Source organism: Lissotriton helveticus, chromosome 2_1, assembly GCF_964261635.1.
Source record: "Lissotriton helveticus chromosome 2_1, aLisHel1.1, whole genome shotgun sequence".
Taxonomy (NCBI): Eukaryota; Metazoa; Chordata; class Amphibia; order Caudata; family Salamandridae; genus Lissotriton; species Lissotriton helveticus.
The window spans coordinates 2,133,044,311-2,133,061,846 of record NC_136059.1 but is presented as its reverse complement, the minus strand read 5'-3'; the positions used below and the strand labels follow the sequence as shown (position 1 = coordinate 2,133,061,846).

General features: G+C 44.7%; 1 long non-coding RNA gene across 1 annotated transcript in view; it reads right to left on the bottom strand.

The window, feature by feature from the left end:
- LOC144819080 (uncharacterized) overlaps positions 1–17,536 on the bottom strand; it is a 119,522-nt gene that overhangs the window by 42,019 nt on the left and 59,967 nt on the right. The window lies entirely within an intron of this gene.

The following is a 17,536-nucleotide window of genomic DNA, read 5'->3' as shown; positions in this document are numbered from 1 at the left end:
AATCATCTGGAGACAGTGGACACGAATGAGTACATTCAGGTGGAAACTGCAGATACCAGAGTTAGCAAACCTCATAAAATATATGAAATAACATTGCGTATAGAAGGGGATAAGACTAGGAAAATAAGGGGTCTATTTTGGGATAATCTCTCTAAAGGCTATGACATCCTTCTAGCTGAAAAAGACTGGCCACCAGAGTTTGTCAGGGAGTGCCCTCATGGCGAAGAAATAATTATGTCTGCCTTCTCTAATAATATTCCAATACATAAAAAGTATACACTTGCAAGAAAGTGGGCAGTAGCCCAAGCTCCTGCATTATATAAAAATCATGTGGGATGGGATGAGGACTCTCCTCCTCACAAAATCCAGTTAAAATCACAACCTACTGCACAGAGGCAGTACCCAATTAAGCAAGAAGCTAAAAAACAGGTAAAAGAGATCCTAGATCAACTTGAATACCAGGGGGTGATTGAAACATGCACCTCACAAATGAACAATCCTTTGTTTCCTGTCTCCAAACCAGATAATTCATATCGTCTTGTTTTGGACTACAGACACTTGAACTCATGTTGCAAAACTTTTGCAGTGCAAAACTCACACAGTGCAGCACTAATGAATAGCATAGTGCGCAAAAAATACAAAACAACATTAGACATCTCTAATGGATTCTTTTGTCAAAATATAGCACTTGAAAGCAGATATTTGACCGCTTTCTCAATAAATGGCTCGCAGGAAAATTTCTGTCGTTTGCCCCAAGGGTTCAAGAACAGCCCAGGATTATTCTCAGCAAGAGTAACGGAGTTACTACAAATGTATGATGATGAGGCATTATCTTATGTCGATGACATCTATCTAACAGACGATGACTTGGATACTCACTTGAAAAGAGTGAACACCATAATACTTGGGTTCGCAGCAGAGGGTTACAAATTCAACTTCAAGAAGTCAAGAATTGCCCATCTGACTGTCCTATTTTTAGGATATGAATTATCAAGTGAAGGCAAAAGCCTGGCTAAAGATTTCCTAGAGAAATGTGCTGTAATCCAAGCATCTAGGACACTGAAAAACTTGCAATCAATTCTAGGTTTCCTGAATTTCGGAAGAACTTACATTATAAACTATGCAGAGAGGGTTAAACCCCTCTATGATTTAATAAAACCAGATTTTAAAAGAATCAACTGGACTCAAAAACACACAGAAATTTTGAGATCTTTACAAACAGACATGTTAATTAAAACAAAACTACAAACACGTGACAATACACGCAACCTTGTGATTCGAGTCATCCCAGGAAGATGCGGATTCACATACCTGACCTCTAATGAGGGAGAAAAGGTACCGATAGCATACAAATCACACTTGTACACAGAAGCTGAAAAAAGGTTCAGCATTAAAGAAAACATTGTTCATGCGGTTCAAACAGCTGTAGCAAGAGAAAAATACCAAGCTGACGGTAGACGTATTACAGTCAGAACAGCAGAATCAGCTTTTGAGGCATTAACAACCCCATGTAACTTACCAACAACGGCACTGAATCCAGAATGGATACAGTGGGTAAATTCTGTTGCTACAGACAAAATAAAATACAATTTTGATCCGGAATTGAATGAATTAAAATATCTAGAATATGAGAGAGAATATCCTCTGCCAATCGACATTCTGCCTTTACGACAGTACGCCTGTGTAATCTATACAGACGGACATGCTCAACCCTCAGTATGGGGAGAGCAAGCATACAACGCCACATGCGAGATTGTAAAAGACGTATGGCGCGGAGGTAAACTGAGACCTCTATTTACAAAAACACACTCAGTAGAAAATAACTCAGAACAACAAACTGAAATAATAGCGTTAAAAATGGCGCTAGATAATGCCGATCGCGAATTCCCGACACTTATAGTGTGCGATTCGTATTACTGCGTCAAATCATACAATAATAATTTACAGAAATGGATTCAAAACGGTTACAAAGATGACACAGGTGCAACAATAAAGCAAAAATCACTTTGGGAACAAGTAGTTCTTTTACAGAAAGAACTACCAAAAACTCACGTGATACATTCACTGAGTCATCAACGTGATGGCGTTCACGTTGCAGGGAATTCATTGGCTGAGACAGCCACAGCGGTAGCAACTAAATCGGCTTCCGTAGCTACAAAAAAGCGTTCAGTAAAATACATTGACGGTGAAACAGTGCTGGCGGTGAAAACGTCATCAAAAGGCGACTGCTCAGCTTTACCGATCAACTATCCACTCAATTATACATACATAATCGATGCAAACTCCGTTCCTTTTGCTCGAATCCCTGGAGTGGGGGATAGAGTGATTCCAAACATGAACAGGAGAGTCTTGTTAATAGTAGACGCACATATTGGCGAGGGTCTTAGACATCGCACAATTAAGGATTCTCTAGCAGAATTACAATCAACATACTGGGGGCCAGGAATGAGTCTGGACCAACACCTTTTCGCGAAAAACTGTTCAAACTGCAACAGAGATCGCAGTGGTGAACGAAACGGTGTATTCCCACGGCTTTTTTCTCAATAAGGAATAAGCTAACAACATAAACTCACCCAGTATGAATAATGCGTCTTATTAACATGTAGAGACTATTTTCACTTGTAATGTAGACCCCAACTTTCGGCTGACGTCTGAACTGTTATAAAAGATTTGCGAGTCTATAATGGCATATACGCTAGAAGCAGGCTACGTCCTGAGCAAAATCTTTCCTTTAGCTCCAAAAAAGCTTGTGGGAGGGTGCTTGGCCAGGATGAGCATTGCATTGCGGGACTCTTCTCACTTCCTTTCTGAGGGAAACAGGATGGTGTAAAGAAAAAACCAAGGCATAGAGTAATCGATAACAGCAAAGGTATTTGGTTCGGGAGCTGGGTGGGTCAAACATTTAATAAGTGTCCAAGGTAGTCTCAATAATCTGCCAAGAAATTCTCTGAGAGGTCTCAGTCCGTACGAACTATTGTTTGGGACTAGAATGTTAGTCCAGGACTTAGATAGTCAGACTTCAGTGGTTAAAGAAAAATGCTTTGATATCAAAGATCGCTTGCCTATTTTACAGGACTTAAATGAAACAAGAAGAGACCTGAGCAACATAAAGTTGAAACAACAGCCAACAACCACTGAAGAGAAACCACCTGTCCCAGCAAGGCCTGTCTGGATTCCAAAAATCGGGGATCTGGTCAGAGAGAAGATCGCGGTAAAGAAGGAATTTGGGCCTTCTTACAGAAAAGCAGTTCCTGTCTTGTCTGTCAACGGGACGAGATCAGTAGTACTACCGCCCCTTGCTGGTAAAAAGGAGAACTGAGTTGTATCCATCGACCTGGTTAAACCACAATCATGTGGCCGATAACAAGTAGTAGGCCAAGTGGACTCCCAAGAAGTAGTAGAACACCAAAGTTTGCTACAAACACGGAGGTTCAAACTGAAAGACTAATCACATTTGACAATTCTACAGTGAAACAACACGGACTATGCAACAAAGCATAGAACTTGAACCTCTTAAAACCCAAATCAAAACTTTACATCAAGAAACTCCACTCTACAATGATGTAACTGACTATGCTAATGAAACAAAGCAAATCCTAAAAACAAAAAGTAATCCAGATGCAATTGAAACAATTGACAGAACGGCATCCGGCTACTTCATCAATTTCGATGATTTTTCTGAAGATCTGAATGAACCTGACGATCATCCAACAAAAAGAACTTTTAAAGACAAAGCAAAGAAACTTTTTCATCAACTGAAAGAAACCTATCTGATTTCTCCATGGATTGAAATTTGGGTGGCATTTGGTGCATTTATCCTCATACTTTGGCTCATCATGGTACTATGCTTGGGACATTTCATTGAGGGAAAATATGCTAAAATGGACACAGCAAGCCAGAATATCAACTTGGTCCTTAAACCACACACATCTTCACACGTCGAGAAAAGAGAACTTTCGTCTGTAAACTTCACAGCCAATCCTATACCCGGCGGGGTAGCATGGGACAAAACTGAATATGAAATATATGGTCCGGTTGAACTACTGAAGTACCCACACCAATTTAAGATTTCATTAAGTGACTTTGTAAAACCAAGCACATTCGCTGATGATTGGGATTTTGAAAGTATTAATGATATGATGTCTGATGTAGTGATGTCAGCCAAATTTACAGAACATGATTATTTACAAGGTTCATCAAATTACGATCAAATGTTTTGCTATAACCATTATGGTAACCATTATCTGCATAAATCTACCCAGCCTAGAAATGTTTTAAATTTTAACCAATGGGAACATTGTGCAACTCCACCAAAAGGCAGTTCAAAAACATTTTATGATAAATATTCATATTTTTCAGGGTTTAACACAAGTAATGCAGAAACATTCTATTTCAAATTGTTAAATAAAATTGTTAAATAAGACAGTGGTTAAAACCATGCTTACAAACACAAAATTGATATATTCAGACTCATTTTTTGAAAAAATGAATTCATTTGGTTTTGATTTCGGGAATGATAACATTGAAACGAAAACGATCTGGGGCACAAAAGATTGGCAAGTGCAAGGTTTAGAATCATTATTTAGAGCCTGCATGATCCCAGAACAAATTATATTTTTGAATGACACAATTCAGCAGACCACCTGTCTTGGTCTAGCCAAAATCAAAGACTTAAACAAACCGTCTATTCCAAAGCCAACAATGGATAGTAATAGCACCTCTGATGTTGAGATAGACGTAACCAGTATTTTAAACCAAAACAGAACACATCCTGAATGGAAACAATGGTTGATCTGGCCCACAGACACAAATAACTGTCAAGACAGATTCCTGAACAAAATACAGGGTTTCACATTGACCAGGCCAGACCCTAGATACTCCCAAAGACAACATCCAGGGATTGTAACTACTTACAGTGTGGGAAAGCTCTGCCTTCAATGGCTACATACATCCACACTGGCAGAAATTAAGCAACACCTAACTTTACTTAAAGAAGGTGCTGACTTGCGCGATTTCATTATGGGACCACGCAAACAGCGTCAAAAATGTTTCATAGCGGCCTCTATATATGCAGCTTATAATGAAGCTTGGAAAGAAACTCAAATTGAGACAGCAGAAAAAATACGGGAAATTGACCGTGTTAATTTGGAAAAATCACTTTCTGTTGTAGACAATGGGTTAATGACTCTGTCTTCCAGAATATATTCACTGGACAGTATTGTGTCTTCAGCAATCGATATAATAGAGCAAGACTTACTGATGTTACAACACGGTCAGTCTCAATTGCGTTCTATTGTACAGCTTGGCTGGACGTTACAAAATCTGCGTTCAGGCTATGTGCCTTGGCGTTTAATCAACACAACGTCATTATTTAATATCTTTAACCTTACTGATAAACAAATCAGTTTGGCACAGAAGGGTGCTGACTATACAATTCTGAGCATTGAAAAACTTGAGAGATTACCATTGACAATGTCAGAACGACCTGTCATTGAATGGATAATACATGGGATAATAAATATTCCGATAACAACTTTCCAGTTTCAATACTGCCAAAAATATATACAGGCAGGCCAGTATGAAAGGTTGGGTAAAGGATACATTAAGTCGACATGGGACCTGCCCTATACAAACACATGTGTTAGTAATAAAGGACAGAGTGTATTTCTTAGTGGCAATAATTGTGCAAAATCACTAAGTGGTATACTTCTGTGTCAGGGTTTAAGTTTGCATGGGGCCTGTGAAGGGACTTCAAATAACCTTTCATGTCACCAGCTAGGCACACCTGCAACACGAATAGAACCATTCTTTAGGAGACTCTCGAACAGGAGTTACATTCTAATTGTAGATCGCAGATGTTGCAGCCTAATGCCCGGAAAACCTTATCTCGTGAGCGTGACTACCAGGGTCATGTGCTGTGAAAGAGTATTGTTCCCGAACGGTACTCCAGACAGGGAGGCAAGGTTATGGCCCAGTTTTAATTTCTCTTCTATTCGAATTGATACTTTAGGCAGAATGAAGACTGTGCTCCTACAGACGCCAACCAGGTTGACGTCATCAAAAGAAACGTATGATCTCCAAGTTGCAAGGACAACGGCAGAGATTCATTCACTGCTATCAACGAATAGCCCCCTACACTTCGCAGAAATACTAAACGAAATCTTAAATATTTCTGAGACCAGTGGTATCGCCAGTGTATTTAAGACATTTTTTTCAGGCGCTTTAACACCATTCAAAGCGATCCTGTGTATTTTTCCAAACTTCGTCCATTCTCTCTTTGGCGGACTACCTCTCCTGTTGGGACTAGTAGCAGGCGTCCTATTTTTGCTATTTTTGCTTCGATATGGCAAACCGTGTCACAGACATGACTCCAACAACAATGGAAGAAACGATCCTAGCTATCCGCTACCGGGAGCGCATAACTAAAGTCCTTGGATTAGCACGGCTACGCGATTTAAATATGACTTGGTTTCTTTCATTCAGACCCTTGTGGCAGACCTGTGTTATGCCTGTATTAAGGTGCTTGCTAAACGGCGAAGAATGCGTGTTGGACACCTGTCTCACACTACAATCAGAAGTGCCATTGGATGCAGAGACTTTGTTGAGTCCAGTTAAGGCTCATGCATTGTGCTGTCCCCAGCGGCTACCAATCCTGATGACGGCATTCGTGGAGACTTCACCACTGCGAATGAAGGGTAGTGAAGTACAAGATGAAAGCAGCATCAATCAGGTACGACCATCTGTCAGCTCTGCTGATCAAACCATCACTGAAAGCAATCATGCTCATGACTGCATGGTAGCGTCATTTTCCAACCTTGTCGAACTCTCACCAGAAGCTGTTGACTGTTTTTTCGAACATCTAAATGATATGATGTTTTCACCAGAACAGAAAGAATGACTTTGAGCAAACGTGCACACAGCGTTCCCTGAACTCTGAATTTGGCCTTCAAATTTCAAAATAAAGCCACTAAGAATTCTTCGAGTCTGCTCCTGCAAACAGGAACGTTCTCCAAAACATCCAAAATATTTACCTTTCAGGCACTTATCTTCTGCTTAAAGTAAACTATTCTTAGAGAACAGACACTTTTATTTTTAGGTACCTCTAGGAGACATTACCTCGACCTCTAGGTTATTTACACATAAGATTGTATTTCTATGTGATGAAATGGACTCGCATTTTTTTCTGTACTAAGAGCCATTTCATGTGTTATTTTCGCAAATCATTCGTGCAGATATACAATGTGCATCCTCTTTGAATGATTACACTGCTTGAATGCATACAGTAACTATTTTCATTTTTTCATGTGTTACGCAAATCCAAAGTAATGCAAAATTAATGTATTTTGGGCGGTTTTGAATACACATACAATATTAGTTATGTTTACTATGCTTAGGTTAGTAAATATGGACATAGATTCCGTGGAGTGGGTGTGATGTATTTCCTATGGGAACTGTATCAATATTCCTGTTTCTGACCCTTGTCCGGTTAATATATCAATAGTGGCCATACAACGGCACAGAAACCCGTTTTCTGATTAGGTCATAGCGCATGCTACCACGTTAGGCAAGCACTATCCCCCCAGCCCCCATAGAAAGCATACCGAGTTCTCAAAACAAATCAAACCTCCAGCAACCTGGGAAATCCCCCGCAGCTATTGTTTTGATTTAACCAAGAACTCCAGTAAAGAATGTACGAACGACCAGTTCTTATGACATCCTTATTGACGTATTTATGTCCATCCTTACGTCAATCTCGGCACCTTTCAGGTATAAATATTACCGACATTGCCCTAAGCAAACACGACGGTGGTGACGAGATTGGAGCAGCGATACTTGCCGAGGAGCCCAGCAGATGCAGGAAGCCCACGGACGCTGCCCCTCCCTTTTGACGCGCTGAGAGAGAGACGCTGCCTTTTCTCTTGCCGAGAAATCCAGCTCCGGCGTTCCTAGCCGCCCTTGCGGGCAACTGGGATATCGAGTCCTGAGATTGAGATACCAGCCCTCCAGCCTTCTAAATCCCAGGTACTGAACTGAATAACCCCTCACAGAGAATTCTTGAATCAGATCCTTGGCAAAGCAAACTTAACTTAAACTACTTATCTACTCCCGCCCACGTATTAGGCTTAGGTCAGGTACACTGGGGTAGGCGTAGTTAGAAGCACCAGTTGAGTACGATTAGTCAATGTATATATGTATATAACTTTTATCCATTTTAGTATCATATGGCTAAGAAACCATATAAATGCTTTTACAGTATTATTTTATAATTCTGTTTTTACTGTATGCACTTTACTTAACTATAAGTATTGCAATAATAGCGATTCATTTCTCTTGTATAATAAAAGAGACTGATCAATAAATAACCTCTTTTTATTGAACCACGCCCATCTCTTATTTCTCTACAAACTGGTGAAACTAAGAATGCACGTACTGACTGAGTAAAATAAGTTGTCTTTTGTTTTCACACGACTCTAGAGATATACTCTTGATTAGGGGAGAGCAAAGTTGTCATGTTCTATGGTTGTCAGAAACTAAATCCCTTCTTGTCTATCCAGGGAGGTTAAACTCCTCCTTGCCTATTCGAGAAAGTTTCTAGTGAACTCTGAGCTAGCTGGCACACACATAACTTTAAGTCTAATATCGTCAGTAGAAGACCTAGTTAACCACAGTCCTACGTCTATACTATTGAAGATATTATTCCAATGCGCAGAGCCTATTGGGATAATAGGAACTACACTACAAGGGGGATGCTTAGACACTGTCGGTTGGGCATCCCAAGTGCGTGGGGCATGGGGTGCAGGGGTGTCGACCACGAGATCTCCAGATAGAGACTGCAGGCATCGTCGGGAGACTTGAGGTAAGTCAGAGATCACCGGATCCCAGGTCAGGATTTCCGGGGAGACCTCCTCATGGTGTTGGGCCTCTCAAACTCAGGCTGTGGGCATGGGATGCTGAGTGGTGAAGACTTGTGGATTCGGCCAGAGTCTGGTTATTGAGCAAGTCCGGTGTTCACGGTAGACAAAGCCTTTGTAGGGAAGACAGAGCAGGTCCTCTGGGTTCTGTGGGGCTTCTGTCTGCAGGACACGTCGGGATTCCGCTGGAGCAGGTCGAGGTTGGGACAGGCCAGTAGGGCTGGGTCCAAGGCAGTTGGTCTCCCCCTCTCCTTCCTTCAGCACAGCTCTTCATTCCTTTTCCTTTTTGCTTGTCTGAGGAGGCAAGGTTCGGGGTTGCCCCTAAATACTAAATTTAGGGGTGGTTCAGGTAGGTACAGGCCGGGACTAATGGGTCCCTTTTTCACCAAGACACCCAGGTATTTGAGAAGTGTGGGTTGCCAGTGGAAGGAGAACCCATGTACGGCCGCTTTTGTAGTACCTTCTGAGATGGGTAGTGCTTCTCTTATGTTGAAGTTGATTTTGTAACCAGAGAAAGATGAAAAATCATTTATAATATGAAGCAGTGATGGCAGAGACGGGTGTAAGTCTGTGACGTTAAGTAAAATATCGTCTGCATAAAGGTACATTTTGACATTTCCTGTCGGAAGGCGTATGCCCTGTACATTGGCCGAGTTACGTATGGTGGCTGCCAGGGGTTGCTTGGCCTGTAGGAAGAGAAGTGGGGAGAGGGGACAACCCTGGCGTGTACCCCTGCGCATTGGAAATGGATCCGATACAAAGCACCCACAATTTACCTGAGCTGAGGAATTGTCGTACAGCAACCTTACCTTGGCAATAAATTGTTTGCCCAGTCTATAGCGCTCCATTACCTAAAGAGGTAACCCCACTCGATAAGGTCAAATGCTTTTTTCACATCGAGTGACAGTGCTAGCACTTCGGTAGCTGACCAGAGTGTGTGGGCCAAGGTGCGCAGGGGGTTTCTGGAGGAATGGCCAGGTACACATCCTACTTGTGTGTGGTGGACCAGGGAAGGAATAACTCTACGGTGGTGGGAAGCCAAGATTCTGGCAAGGATTTTGATATCACACCAAGATAGGGCGATAGCTGCTGCATAGTAAGGGGTCTTTACCAGGCTTGGGGGGACGGCTATCAACGCTCTATTAGAGAGAGGGCCTAGAGAAGACTTGCACTCTACTTCTTGAAATGCTGCATGCAGGGTGTTAACTATCCCCTCTCCTGCCCAGGGATAAAACTTCGCCAGAAAGCCGTCTGCACCTGGGGCTTTATGGTAGGGGAGATTGACTATGGCATGTGCAATCTCCTCCTTGCTTATCTCACTGTCGAGTAGCTCTCTGCCCTTATCCCTGCCTCTCGGATAAGGTGGTTTCCATAAGGAAGGTCTCCATTCGTACCCCCCCTTGCTGGTGATCCCAGGGTGTACAGGGATTTGTAGAACAAAGTGAATTTGTTCACGATATCCTGGGGGCGGGTGAGGGTCTACCCTACGGCTGACTGAATGGCCAGTATGGCCATAGCTACCTCACGCTGTCGAAGCTGTGCCACAAGTAGTCTGCCTGCCTTCTCTCCCTGCTCGTAATGTCTCCCTTTCATCCTCTGTATTGCATATTCCACCTTGGGGGTAAAGAGACCATACAGTGCCGCACGGCCAGTTTCAGGGCCCTATGAAGCTGAAATGTAGGTTGGACAGTGTATAGGCGGGGGTAGATCAGAATGTCTTTTTCCAAATATTTTTTCCAGGTTGCTGTTAGTCTATTGGCTTCTGCTGCACCCTGCATGAGCTGGTCCCGAATGGTTGCCTTTGCTGCTACCCATAGGGTTCTGCCAGAGTCTATGGACCCCTGGTTGTTAGAGAGATATACTTGGAGGTGCGCTTGCAGTTGAGATTTGCCTTTAGGGGTACGGTGCGGCATTATATTCATGCGCCAGGGTTTGCCACTCCTGCCTCTATTGACAGGAGTACCGGGGAATGATCAGAGAGTGCTGCTGCCAGGATGCAGGAGTCCCGGATGAGTTGTACTGTTCTTTGGGAAACAAGGAAATAATCCAAGCAAGAGAGCGTGCCGTGGGTCGAAGAGGTGAAGGCGCCAGTGGTCCACGAGGCTGTTGTCTGCCAATATATCATATACATCAGGGCCGAAAAGTCAGGGTGGCCAGCTGTTGGGGTGAGAGTCTCAGGCAGGGGAGGCTCAGATGCAGAGACAAAGGGGAGGAGGCAAACAGAAACAAGAGAGCAGGAAGGTCGCTGGGTGGGTGGGGAAAGGGGATGAGGTTGGAGGGGTAATTTGGGTCTAACTAATATAAAAATGTGAGGGGGTCACGGAGGGTGGGAGGGAGAGGGAACGAAGGGGAAATGGAAGGGGAGAGAGGGAAGGGGTGGTTAGTGGGGAGGGGTACTGGTACCGGTGGGACCTCGGAACGCAACAAAGGTGGTATGGTGCTGAGGCAACCAGAACCTGCTGTGTGTGTGATATGGATCTGTATCGCAGGGGTTGAGCCGCAGGGAAATAAAGGAGGGCAGTGGGGGGAAATAAGTAGGAGGGGAGGGTTGTCGGCTGCTATGCAGAGCTGGGTATCATTAACTTTCCACTGCAGGTCTAGACTCGCTTTAGGGCCACTCCGGGGTGAGGGACCCATCAAGAGGACGGGACGATAGGAAATAGTGATATGAAAATATGAGTACTGGGGCCGGACAAAGCAGAGGACAGCAGCACAAAACGGACTCAGGGGTTTGCAGTGTAGGTGGTGGGAGGGAGAGGAAGTAAAAGGAGAGAGGGGCAACTGCCTGGAGGGTGGGGGAGTCACCCAGAGGCAGCATATCAGCGTGGTAAGCACACCTTGTGGCGTGGGGGATGTCAGGCATAGGTTTCGCATAAGGTAGAGCCTTTGGTGATAATTCCCAACATATAATATGGGGAAGGATATAAGATATATGAGCTACAACAGCGAGGAACATACCTTGCATATATATCTATTCAAACATGTTACATATAGTATAGTATAACATAGTGTTATAACATAATATAACATTGTGGGAGGGTGATACTCAGCTGTCTGTCTCCTGGAGGGCTGCAGTCTTCTCAATATAGAGTCCCTGTCCCGTTTTGGTTCTGGATTGGGGGTGGGGGTGAGGTGAGGTGATCTCAGCCAAGCCCCACGAGTTCAGTCTGCATTCGAGGAGGGTTTTAAAGGAGAACGGGATTTGTCTCTGCGTTATTCTTGCATGAAGGCTGCAACAGTTTGGAGGGCCGAGTCTTTGTCCGTGTGTGCGGGTGGATTTCTCAAGGTCCCTGCCCCTATGTCTTGAACCACTGGTGCTCCGCATTCTGATGTCCGATGCTTGAGTAGAGAGGTCAGCTTGTGTCTGCCCCCGTATTGAATTTTGGATGTCCATGGACTGTGGCTCTGTACGGCCCAGGAATATGCGCAGATCCTCTGGCTCGTAGATGTCCCTGTAGTCCCCATCTTTAGTGATACGGAAGCGGGCAGGCTCGAAGAGGCTGTATTTGATATTTCTTTGCCGGAGTCAGGGCCTCATAGAGAGGATTGTCTTGCGGCGATCATTAGTCTCTCTGGAGAAGTCGGCGTATGTCATGCCCTTCGAGCGGAAACGAGCCCTGGGTGTGCCCTGCTGCCAGTAGTTGCTTTGCCTGCTCTTGCCTAAGGAAGCAAGCAATGAGGTGTCTTGGGCATGTGGCAGGATCTTTGCAGGGGGGCTGATGTGGTGGGTGCATTGTAATTCCAGCAGTAGGCCGAAAGAGATGCAGACTAGCTTCGGGAGGATGTCGCCGAGAAATGCTCTGACATTTGAGCCTTCGATCTTCTAAGGGGATTCCAGAAAACAGATGTTATCTCTCCAGCTGCGATCTTCCAAGTCAACTACCTTGCTATGGATGAGTAGAAGTTCCTGATCCCTGCTTTGTATGGATTCTAGGCGGCCCTCTACCATTTAAAGTCTTTGGTCCAATCCCTCCGCTCGTTTGTGGAACACCACAATGTCTGCTCTGATCGACTTTGCTTCTGCCACTAAGGAGTAGATATTAGTGTCCATCGGCTGACTGCAGAGATTTCTAGCAAAATGCGATCCATGGTTTCTCTCTGTGCAGAGACTGATGCAGTCTGGGGGAGCCTCTGTGGGAGGGGTGGTACCCTTTGTGGCCATATTACACAAGGCTTTGTTCCTGCCTCTAGGCCCAGCGCACGCATCCGCTTACTGGGATGCTCCTATGCCAGTATGTTGCATCGGCAGTACTAAATCACAAGTCCTTGGCGGCAGGGGTGCAGGGGATCCTAGAATACATTACTGGTTCGCTCCGTGATATGCTCATTATCAACGGTTTGCGGACGGCTTGATGTGCCTGAAACGGCTGCTGGGTAGTAGCAGGGTGTTCAGAGGCACCTTCTCAGGAGGAAGGCTGAGCAGGGATTGTCCCCGGTGCAATAGGGTACTCAGCTGTGTGCCCACTGCCTGCTGGGCTTGATGCGTTGCATTCCTGCAGCCCCTGGAGCTCTGTGGTAGTAGGTAGTGGGTAGGGTCATCCGACTGCGCGTTAGCTGAGGCTTCCTGCAGGCCTCTAGGCCCAATGCGTTTGTCCGTTTCCGCTGGCGCACTCCTGCCTGCTGTCTCCTGCCGTGCCAGGTTGCGAGTTGTTAGCTGTGGGAGTTCACGGCACCCCAAAGGACATCAAAGATGTGACCCCAGTTGTTCCAAAAAGGCCACACCCTCCCTACGGAGCCTGTCCCTGAGCGGAGCTCACATATAAGGTGGCCATCATCGATCATAGTCAGACCACGCCCTCATTTCCTACATTTTACATAGAATGCACCCTGCCCTATGAGTCTTAAGGGTCTAGATTAGAGGTGACTTGTAAGTATTAGAAAGTAAGCTTTAGGCATGGCAAAAGATGTATTTTTGAACAACAAATGGAGGAGTACCCCCTGGAAGAGTAACAGAGAAAATCTCTGCACCCAGAGCTTAAGGCTCTTTGGAGCACAGTGTGTCCAACCTTATGTCAGGACAAAGCATGTCCTTTTTGAAGAAGACCCCTCACTCACCAACCTGGTTGGTGACATGCTTCATCATCGGGGTCTGAGTTTGTGTGCATTAAAATTACCTCTACGTCCATGGAAAATTCACGGGCGATATGTATATTGCTGTGCATTGATGTGTATACATCATGGTGCCATTGACCAATCAATATTAGAAACGGTAACATTGTAAAGCCATCGCTTTAATACAATTTGGCATCATGGTGCCATTGACCAATCAATATAGAAACGGTAACACTGTAAAACCACCGCTTTAATACAATTTGGCACCATTGATCCATGGTTTTGTCAGAACTGTCACACAAGGACATAATCGTGGTGTAACTTTTCCCATTGCGTTTAACACGTAGTACTATGGGAGTCTGTCTTCTAGATTAATTTATAACTAATTAAAAGAAATAAACAACTCTCCCTGAGGCACACACCAAGTGACCCCCTGGAGATTGGCCGTCCGTTCCCAACGGGTTTCTGTCTTTTTCTCCCTTTGGTCTTTCTATATTCATTTTTGCATACACTTTTAATTTCAATGAGGTGCAGTCAACAGAATTATTTCACCCTGTGCCCCACGCTCGTATCGCGTAGCGCGTTGAATGTAACCTGTCTCCGAGTCTGGTGTTTGCCATGATGTTACCATGGCTACCATCACCAAGCCTCGTTTACAATCCCGGAACAGGGATTGGTTCCCTGTCCCACGTGACGACGGTCACGCCCCTGGGGCCCGTTTCCAGGAAGTATGGAGAACTAGATATACCGCGGCGAAAGTACGGGCAGCCAGGGACTTCCACGGGGTGTACCGAACTGGAACCAAGTAGGTTTTCGGTCCTATGAGCAGAAGCCACGAGTAAGTTGCTTTACCGTGCTATTTCAGGACTTGGTCGATATTTACAATACCGATACAAGCCACCTCATACCGGTATGTACCCGCTTCTGTTTTTATCTTGATCCAGGTGACGTGAGCATTTCTCTTGGAACCTGGACACCCATGTAGCGTCTTACAACGCTGTCTCAGTAAGCCGATTACGCCCTCACTGGGCCACTTTGTTTCGGACGATCATCCGAAGTAGTGGTTAGATGTAGCGCTGGGTGTGTTTTAGATATACACGGTACCACATAAGTCTGAAACACCACGGCACTTCCCTGAGCGCACTCTTCAACGTTTTTCGCCCACACTTCACCGCCCTTGGTTAGCCAACACCCATAGGCGGCATGCCAGATCCACCGATGTACCGCGAAGTATATCACTGCACTTCCACTCGACATCGGTATATGTATTCTGGTGGCATTCCCCCAACTAGCATGGGCCACCATCCAGGCAGCCATTTCGGCTACTTATTCTTATGAGCACAATATATGTTAAGTGTACAAACAATCGTCTGTCTACTTGTGTACGTGATCCCAACCCCATTTTTCCCTTTACAGGTTTTTCTTCCGGAGTGGGGAGAAGACTTTTGTATTTTTGTAAAGGTCCATAATTTTGTGGGCCATATATTCTCACTTGATCGAGGACTGGACGCACCTTAGCGTGTGCGTACCACCCAGATCACTTCCTTCGGTCCTGACGAAAACCCACAATCGCAAGATGGTTGAAACATGTAGACCTAATTTTAAAATCACATAGCACACTTTGCTATTTTTAATAAACACTACACGTCTTAGACATCACAGTCTACCTAATTAGACACTGATGTCACATAGTAATTTTATCGGGGCACAATCACTCAGGAATAAAGTCTTGTAGTGAGTAGTATTGGTCCCTTTTTAACCCACTTAGTTTTTATAATCATTGCACATATAAAAAAGAAATACCCGCTCCACTGTAATCAGGTGTCGCAGCACACCCTGTTGGCACTCGGCCTTCGGGGTGGGACCCCGATGATGAAGCATGTCACCAACCAGGTTGGTGAGTGAGGGGTCTTCTTCAAAAAGGACATGCTTTGTCCTGACATAAGGTTGGACACACTGTGCTCCATAGAGCCTTAAGCTCTGGGTGCAGAGATTTTCTCTGTTACTCTTCCAGGGGGTTCTCCTCCATTTGTTGTTCAATATTGAAGCAGGGGACCAGGAGTTCCTACCTTACACTAAGTTTAACACCCTTACTCTCTCACTTTGCTTTGATATAAAAGATGTATTTTACCAGATTGAAATGGCAGTTTAAAACTGCACTACGTGGTGCTGTAGCGGGCCTGAGATATGTGTTAAAAGGCTACTTCAGGGAGTGGCACAATGAGTGCTGCAGTCCCACTAGTAGCATTTAATTTACAATCCCTGGGCACACATACCAGAGACTTACAAGTAAACTAAATGTGCCAATTAGGTGTAGGCCAATCTATTCATGCTTGAAGGAGAGAGCACAAGCACTGGAGCACTGGTTAGCAGTGGTAAATTGTACAGCATCCTAATGCTAACAAAAACGGGTTCAGCAACAGAGGGCAAAAATCTGAGGGTGATTCTGCAAAAAGGGCCCAGTCCAGCAATCCTATATTGTGTTCCATTGGATCCCCAAAGTAAGTCAGCAAGTGCTTGATGCTCTTCGTGTCCAGCCGATATGTGAAGGTGTAGGCTATGGATATGTTCAGAGGGGGTAGACTTCTGTTGATGAGCTTGGTCCTTCTTCTCTACATTGGAGCTAGAAATGCCTCTGGAGACTGCTGCATCCTCCTGTTGCTGCTGCTCTTGTACTTGCAGGACCTTCATTCGGACGCTATGAGAATGAGGAAATTATTTTTCCCACAGGAATCTGATAGCAAGTTTGACAGATGATGCGCGACCAACATGTTTCTAGTCTTGCCTGCCTACTTGCATTCATCAGTGCCTTTGGGTATTCCTTATTTATCAAAATAAGCCAGTGTACTATGAAGGCATATGAAACAACAGTCATGAATTGTAATTTTTTTGTTGTATGCTTTGGTCTTATTTCCTGACAGACTGGCTGAGTTTGGCATTTTGCTTTGCTTACACTTTCACATATAAATGTTATATGTAGTTCTCCAATTGCCATGATGTACTACCTGTTCCTAACAAATGGAGTTTTCAGTGCTATTTCCACATCTCAGGCAGCTTTAGCTGCAACCTGTAAAGTGCAATATGACCAGATGTAGAATTTCACCTACTACTACCTTGCGAAGAATCTCACCTGGCATCACCCTTGGGATACCAGAACCCAGTATAACTGTGAGTAGAAAGGCACCAGATAATATTTGTAATCATGCAGAATATTATTACAACACAAAGTGATTCGAGTCCACACAACTCATAGTGATGACGCAAGAAGCAAATATATCTTTTTTTCCAGAGTCACGGAGAGACTAACACAACACAAAATATGTTCAGTAGTAACATTAGGGTGGCATAGTTAGCCAGTCACCCCTGATCCCTGGCCCGGTCCCTGCTTCTGTTCGCAGCCAGACTGGGGAGAGCCTTCCTTTGGCCCTGATGGACCCCTGACCCCAGCGCCCAGAGCCTCCGATGGCATGCAGGACCGGTGGGCTCCCGCATCACGGTGCCCGCCGGACGGAGCTCTAGCCCCAGCCCTAGTCCCAGCTCCCGAACCTTAGCCAGGTCGGGGAGAGCCTCCA